The sequence below is a fragment of the Anser anser genome (assembly GCF_964211835.1).
Source record: "Anser anser genome assembly, chromosome: 4".
NCBI lineage: Eukaryota > Metazoa > Chordata > Aves > Anseriformes > Anatidae > Anser > Anser anser.
Genome location: NC_139724.1, coordinates 72,141,167 through 72,149,499, shown reverse-complemented (window position 1 = coordinate 72,149,499; position 8,333 = coordinate 72,141,167). Strand labels below are relative to the sequence as shown.

Here is an 8,333-nt window from a genome sequence, read left to right as displayed (position 1 = left end):
GCAGAAACCCAACCTGCAGGAAAGTTACACCCCACCTCACAGCGCAACAGTCAGTTAGAAAGGGTAGTTTTGCAAATAATGCATTATAAGGGACCTAAAATAGCAACACTTGAGGATGGCAGTTGGCCATGTGGTCCATCTACCCACTATATCTGTCCACCATGGGATGTATTTTCCCTCCAAATGCCAGGCTGACTCATGCCTTAATGGGTTTGCAGTTGCACAACTGCTTTTGGATTTCTGTGAGGCATGCAGATATTTCTTTTAACCTCCAGCCTTAGCCGCTGTTTATGAGCTTTTGATGGTGTTGTTTTGCATGTTTGAGTAAGTGAGAGTCAGACCCCATGACCCTGTGGGCTGGTGGGGACACTTCTCCTGGCTTGCCCAGGAACTTTTAACTCCATTTAACAACATAAATGTCCAAGGGACAAATTCAGTGCCACTGGAGTCAGTGGGAAGGTTGCCACCAGTTCAAATGGATCCAGGACTCAGAGCCAAAAGTTCCTTTGATCCAAGATGGGGAGACACTTGCAGTCTGTCCAGCTCATAGAGGTTGTGTTTTGTGATTCATTTCCCTTTTTCTGTACACTGTGGAAGAAGAATGGCCTTTGAATATAAACATCCACTGGATGTGCGTGGTTAGCGTGAGGCTTGTGCTTTCTACAAATTACATGCACATTAGAACCGAACTCATTTCAAGCCAGACAAGCTCCTTCTAAAATGACAGCTCCTAAGCAAAGGGGTCTTGAAGTTCAGGTCTGACCTTGCTCTTTACTGAAAAGAAGGAGTCAGAAGTAGAAGGCAGGGGGATCCAGAGGAGTCTTTCCACTTCCAAAAGAAAAGCAAGACAGAAAATCAAAGAACTTTCCTGCATGGTGAAGGGAGGTAGATCAGAGATCTCTTGACCATCTCTCACCCTGAACACTGCTCTGCCCAGGAGCATTCTCACCAGCCAGCCCAGGGGGCATGGCAATGGATGAGGGAAGGACTCACAAGGCTGTTTCTGGTGTGGAAACATAGGAGATGCTGCTTGTGATAGGGTGGGAAGATCAGACAGTCCGGGAAGTATGTGCCTGCAACAGGTTTGTGTCCCTGGAAACTATGAAGAATAATTCAACAAAAGGGAGTGGGAGGAAAAAAGCAAGAAAAAACATCCAGAGGTGAAATGAGAAAACAAGCCAAAAAATCATTAGCAATAAGGAATTTTATTTGACTTCCAGTTTTAATGCTTTTTTATTTTTTTTTATTTTTATTTTTGTATTGGCTACTTTTCTTTTGCACACTGTGAGCATCATTAAAAGTCCATTTACTTCACTAGCTTGTGCATCAAGCTAATTATATCCTGCACAGAGCACGTTTGGACTTGATTACCCAAAAGGGATAGCTAGAACTGGATTCCTTAAAAAGAGTTTTTTGTTTTATAGCACTATAAAAAATAATGATACTATTCAGTCCCAAACTCACAATAACCAAAACTGTATGGCACAGAATCCTTTCCCCTCCAAATCTGGATTTCATAGTTGAATCTTCAGATATTTTTCTCTCCTGTGTTTTCTCTCTCTCTCCACCACTCTCAGAGGACATCTGCTCACTGCTTCATCTACAGGTGTCCTGCATGAATTAGCCAGTAAAATTGAATTTATTTATTTATTTATTAACAACAGTAATGCTTGCGGTTGGCCAAAATTGTTTAATTGATTCAGGAACACATTAATTTAAAAATAGCATTTAATTCTGATATAATATAGAACTCTGAGACCTTTTTCCATAAGATACTTTAAAAACATAAATGCCGGCAGTGTTGGCCTTAAAGAATTTATGTGACGGAAGCTCTGGTCCAACCGACATAAATCAGTACCCAGATGGAGCACACTTTATCTTGCAAAAAGTTCAGTACTACTAATGATTATTGAGCCAGAAATGACCCCATTTAAATCTCGTCTCCCTGGCTTGAGCTTGTGAGGCTGACAACACCCCTGGTTTGTAAATAGAGCGAAGAAAGCTGCTAATGAAGAGAGGCCGAACCAGTTATCCCAAATGGCACTTTTACAGCCATTTTTCTGATTGCAGCTGTGCCATAAATAACCCGAGACAGCTCTCTTTAGTAATTGTTTAAGAACTGGAAGCACAACTAACAATTTTCAAGTAACAGGACTTTCACTTCTACCAGGATGGAAGAATATAAGAATTCGGGGCGTGACTGAGAAATGTCATCCCACAACTGTGTACTCTGGCAGCTCCCCAAAACGCTCTTCGCTGGCCTAGCTTCGCTCCGTTTATGTGCATGTACCACTCAGATATCGCCATGGGAGCAGATTTGGCCTAATACAAAACTGTTTTGTAAATCCTGTCCATAACTGCATTCCGCGTATGGTTTGAACCGATTGTGTGAAAGCGTGAGCAGCATCCTCTGCTCTGGGTTGCCCCTGAGCACAAGATGCCCTGAAGCTATTGGGCCCTTGATAATTGAAGGATATACCTAAAAAACCCAGACCTTTCTACCTTTGTCTGGAAATACACTTGAATCCCCACCGGAGAAGGCTCCCTCTGAGTCTGTGGCCACGCAGCCACCAAATGATGAGACCATGACAAAAGTGCCCCAAAGGGAACGCGGACGGACAGCGTGCCCAACAGACACCACGCCGAGCCACAGGCTTGTTTCAGATGGACCAGGGAGGAGTCTGTTGGAAACAAAAGCTTTCATTAGCTGGTTACATAGCTGGATTTGAGGACTGCGTTTTCAATTGGAAGTTCGAAGTGGATTTATACCAGGTATGTATTAGAATAGTGCCGAGAAATCTCATTTTGAATTCCAGACATCGGGGTTTAAGTGAAAAATTATTCATGGCACCTTCCCTCGTTCCTTTCCACCAGCTGTCTGACAGAAAGCCTTGCTCCTCCTGGGGCGGTAGAGCAGCACAATTCCTTTCTGCCCCGGATATCTGCCGGGATAATATCCCATCTCAAAAAAACAACAACAGAAAATCATTAAAGATTTCCAATTAATTAATTAACACTAACTTTGAAGTTAGCCTCCCCTATGAGCAGTGCCCTGTCTTACAAAGGGTAAGCTTTCTTAGCCGATGATAAGAAAACATGTTATTTAATCAATATATTTTCCAGCATACGTGTTCTTTGGCAGGGATTTTAAGTTGCCTCTTCTGAGTGTGTGTGTGTGTGTGTGTGTGTGTGTGTGTCTCTCTGCACAGATGTGTGTGTACGTGTAAGCGTTCCTTTTTCAGAAAACAGAGTTGTTGGACATGGATAGGAATGTATCTGGCATCTCTAGAAGAAAGACTCAGAAGGAAATCAGTATTTGAGGGAGTTTTGCAAGATATCCAGCTCTGACTGTTTTGCGGTTAACTTTCCATTCCAAAATTGCTAATGGTGAGCTGTCCAGACCATGTCTCTTACCAAAGAATTTTGGAATTGTGAGAAAACAATGAGTTAGCCGTTAGGAAAGATTAACCTCCCAATCTTAATCCTTCCAACTATCGCTTTACATAAAAAGGGCATTCATGTTTAAACCACTGCTAAAGACTCTTGGATAAATTTCTCTCTAGCCTAATTCAACTGAAACTGTCGCTGCTACATCAAATATACGGTGGTTTAATGTGAGTTGGCTACAGTTATTACTGTAATAGTGTTAGAATCGCCATCTAATATTGGAGTCCTGCTAATATTGCCACACATCGTATTTACGCAGAGAAAACTTAGACAGAACAGACACAGAACTGCAGAGAAATATATTTTTTTTGTACTTTTCACATAGGCAATAAAGACTCAAGGTAATAAGATGATTTGCCTGCAGATGTATAAAGGGTTTGGGAATGAATGTGAAGAAAACTCAGCTCTGCTATAGCCCCCACCATCCCTCCCTATTGCTTTCCAAAGCACATTAGTGTTTAATTTATTGTGGTAAGGGCAGGCCATCGCTTCTGATTTCACTGGTGTATTCAAAACCAGAACAATTCAGAATAACTGAATAAATAATTTCCCAGAATAGGGCTGCTGGCAATCCCTTGTATCAGTAACTTTTTAGGCCTAGGAGAACAAAGGTACTTAGTGCCTGTCACTTACTCAGGCATTTTAATCCCTGCTGATTTCCTAAACAGGACACAGAGTCCTCAATATATTTGTAGATCTCAGGCTCCAGATTTAAAAAGTAATATATATATTAAACTTTCCTTCTTTCCTTCTTTCTTTCTTTCTTTTTTTCTTTTTCTTTTCTTTCTTTCTCTTTCTTCCTTCCTTCCTTCCTTTCTTTCTTTCTTTCTTTCTTTTTCTTTTTCTTTCTTTCTTTTTCTTTTTCTTTTTCTTTTTTTTTCTTTTTCTTTTTCTTTTTCTTTTTCTTTTTCTTTTTCTTTTTCTTTTTCTTTTTCTTTTTCTTTTTCTTTTTCTTTTTCTTTTTCTTTTTCTTTTTCTTTTTCTTTTTCTTTTTCTTTTTCTCTTTTTCTTTTTCTTTTTCTTTTTCTTTTTCTTTTTCTTTTTCTTTTTCTTTTTCTTTTTCTTTTTCTTTTTCTTTTTCTTTTTCTTTTTCTTCTTTTTCTTTTTCTTTTTCTTTTTCTTTTTCTTTTTCTTTTTCTTTTTCTCTCTTTTTCTTTTTTTTTCTTTTTCTTTCTCTTTCTTTCTTTCTTTTCTTTCTTTCTTTCTTTCTTTCTTTCTTTCTTTCTTTCTTTCTTTCTTTTCTTTCTTTCTTTCTTTCTTTCTTTCTTTCCTTCCTTCCCTTCCCTTCCCTTCCCTTCCCTTCCCTTCCCTTCCCTTCCCTTCCCTTCCCTTCCCTTCCCTTCCCTTCCCTTCCCTTCCCTTCCCTTCCCTTCCCTTCCCTTCCCTTCCCTTCCCTTCCCTTCCCTTCCCTTCCCTTCCCTTCCCTTCCCTTCCCTTCCCTTCCCTTCCCTTCCCTTCCCTTCCCTTCCCTTCCCTTCCCTTCCCTTCCCTTCCCATTTCACATTACTTTTCTTTACTTTTCTTTACTTTTCTTTACTTTTCTTTACTTTTCCTGCCTTCCTGCCTTCTTGCAACATTCCCCCACGACCACCACCACGAGCCAGGTGGTTCTTCCCCTGCTCCGTGGTGGTAACTCGCAGGGTGGGATGCCATGCCACCGGGAGGGACACAAGGTCATTCACCCTGTCCCCAGTCCCTCTGGTTGCATCATGTGTCTGGTGCCTTGCATGCATCACACAGTGGGCAAAGCAGAATGACCTTTCAAGCACTTAGGAGGCGACCATAACATCTGCATGCTTCAGTTGTCAAACACACGATTTGCAGTGTTGAGGATGATGCCCTGAGTTCCAAGACTTCGAGTACTAATGAAGGCAGCTAATGGGCATTAGCCAGCTAGAGGAGCCTCATGTGGTTTTACAGCTGTCAGACGTGTTGGGTTCATGCACTGTTCCCACAGAAATGCCCGGAACCTCTTCATCTTTTTAGGATGTGCTTTTACAGAACCACAATATATCCCAGGTTGGAAAGGACCCAGAAGGATCACTGAGTCTAACTCCATGCTTCCCAGTCCAAACCTTTGCTTCCCAGTTCCTTCTTGCTGTGGGTGTACCTGCTTTGGGCTGCTACGCTCAGTGTCTCCAGCTGCAGAAATACCAGTTGTGACAGCAGGATGAAGGACATGTCATGAAGCAAAGTAGATAAACGGCACGGCAGCCATGCTAATGCTCTTGCTGATGATATCACCAGAGAGCTAAGGCCCATTTAGCTCATTGCTGGATGAAACAAATCAAAGGTGGCAGCTTCTCTAGGCGATGTGCGCTACTGTGTCAACAAAAATTATCCAGATGGGAGTTTATTTTGCCACATCACTCAGTGCTTTTAAAGGAATTGGAAAAATTGATTAATATCTTGACTGCTTTGTTGCATTTCTTATTATATTTGGGTGCAGCAAGCAGCATTGCCAGGCCAAATGATTTCTAATGTGGTTACTGTTTGTTGAAAGATACAGCAAAGCAAACAAACAAACAAATAAAAAAAAAAGTAAATTTAATTTTCTGGAGCTATTACCACCATCTGTGCTCCAAATACACCTGCAAGTCCTTTGCAGTGCAATACTTGTATTTTTCTGGAGAACTTCCTCACCCCCAAAATGTCAAAGGGGTGTTAAACAGCTCAAGGAGCACATCACTATGCCAAAAACAGGAAAGATGTCTGCTACAAAAAACAAAACCAGATCTGGTCTTAGTTCAAAGCCTTAACACCAGTATAACACTCAAGGCTGGTAAATATTATAGATGTAATGTGTATAGATATGGAGCTATATGCACGGGCATACTTTAAATATAGATGACCTACGTTCACAAACTGGAATAACTGCCAGAGGTGGGGTGGGAGTACTCTTATGCACCACAAGGCAGATGACCTCAGGTCCACAAGGGCTGCATGACACGTCCCTTCAAAGCCCCGACACTGGCGAGACTGACGCTCATTTATGCCAGGGCCGGGCATAAATGGGTTTTCCTGAAAGCAATGAGGCTCCTTATCTGCCCAAAGCCAGCCCTAAAAGCCTGGAGCATTAGTTAGCAGAGATAACCGAGTGCGTAAAATTTCCGTATGTAGTTCAATAGCTGGTTTATTTTTATTACTCTAAATGAATTACACAGCCAGAGGAGATTAATCAGTTGTCTGGGCAGTCCTCTGGGCATAGCCTGGACTACCAATTCCCTCCAGCCATTCCCGCATCAAACCCAACAACAATAGACAAGGAAGTGTCAGCTATCAAATGGGCTGAAAGCACTTTTCATTGTTAAGTAAAGGATTTCCTTATGATTTCCCATGCCAAATAATAAATTGTGAGTTAAACAGTGTATGCCATGACAGCCCAGGACTACTGTGAAGATGATTAATATTAAAACAGGATGACATCTTTACCACCCCTTGTCGTAGCCAGCTCAGGACTATCTCCACTAGCTGCAAGGCTGGGATTAACCCTTTCCCTTTCCCAGGCATCTTTGCCAAATCAAAGGGATGGAAGTGGAAAGGGGAATTCTGCATTTTGCATCCCGACCCAACAGCTGCCAGGAGAGGCAGCTTGGCTGTCCCGGCGAGAAGAGCTTGCCCTTCAGCCCTTCAGAGGGCAGAGCTGTGGCACAGCCTGTTGGGATCAGGCCATGACCTTTTCCATTTCACTGGAAGCAAAGAATGCAAACTTCTTCACTGCTTCCTAAATACAGTAAGTGTTATTTTTTACGGGCTTTTTTTTTTTTTTTTTCCCCTCCTCCTCCAGCAGCTAGAAATCACAAATGCTCAGAAAAAGAAGGAGGATTGTAGGGGAACCCAATTCCCTTGGGCAAGCTGTCGTACACATGTACAGGAAATTGAATGCAGAAATTATTGCATGCGAGGCTGTTAAAGAAGTGACAGGGTTATAAAACAGATCTTTCAACTGCCACCCATTATGGACATTCCAGTTGTAAAGGGTCACTTTTTAATACAAATCTGCTGTCCCAAATTACATTTGTCTTTTTCCATAAACTAGAAGTCAGCAAAGATTTACAGGAAGGTAGTTTTCCTCCTTCTTATTTTAACTCATTTATCTCCTCTCTGAATTTCAAATGAAGAAGAAAACTCCACTAGTTTGGTAGAATTTATTAGGTTGCACTGTTATAATGGCTTCTGTTCTTGGGCTGCTGAAATGTCCATGAAAACTGTGAGGGTCTTTTTAAACATACTCTAGACTTTGTGAAATGGATAATGTGGTGCTGCAGAAAGAGAACACAAAATCTTATTATGTTTGATGTGACTAATTTGTTACATAAATTCTGATCTCCTGATTTGATATTCCACTGTTTGCCACGTGAGATCGTAACGCTCACTGCAAGTGAGATGGCTTGTTTCTAAATAATTGTGACAACGAAGCAGTTTGATATTCAGATCTTTAGTTACTACCAGGCATTTTGATTATGCTTTCCTTTCTCCGTCTCTGCTTTTCTTCCTGTTTTCAAGGCAACAGACGAAAAGATGTCTCAAGGCCATGTGCAGAATTAGATTTGAGATTACAGTGTAAATAGGTAGACGCGGTACCAGTTAATTTAATTAGTTTTGAAATAGGTAAAAGGAAAACAAGCTCACAGCCCCATCAATGAAATCATATTTCAGAGGCATGCTAGTTTGTGCTATCGTATTTTCCCCAAATTCATCTAACTTTTGCTATCGGCAAATCAAAAGCTGATCTTCCAACCTTAACATCAATTCTGATCTAAATCCTTTTTTCACTTGAAGCCAGACACAAAACACATTTTTAAATACTGCTGCTCAATTTACACCCTGGCAATCACTGTTTCTTCTGGCTGTTCCAGTTCTATTCATTATTCCTTCAGACTCTG

The 8,333-nt window shown here is 41.2% G+C and overlaps 1 long non-coding RNA gene across 1 annotated transcript in view; it reads left to right on the top strand.

The window, feature by feature from the left end:
• Positions 1–671: 671 nt before the first annotated feature.
• The window catches only part of LOC310898562, a 34,345-nt gene continuing 26,683 nt past the window's right edge, over positions 672–8,333 (top strand). Inside the window, exon 1 of the long non-coding RNA XR_014583429.1 lies at positions 672–2,772. This is a non-coding gene — a long non-coding RNA (uncharacterized lncRNA). The remainder of the gene's footprint in view (positions 2,773–8,333) is intronic.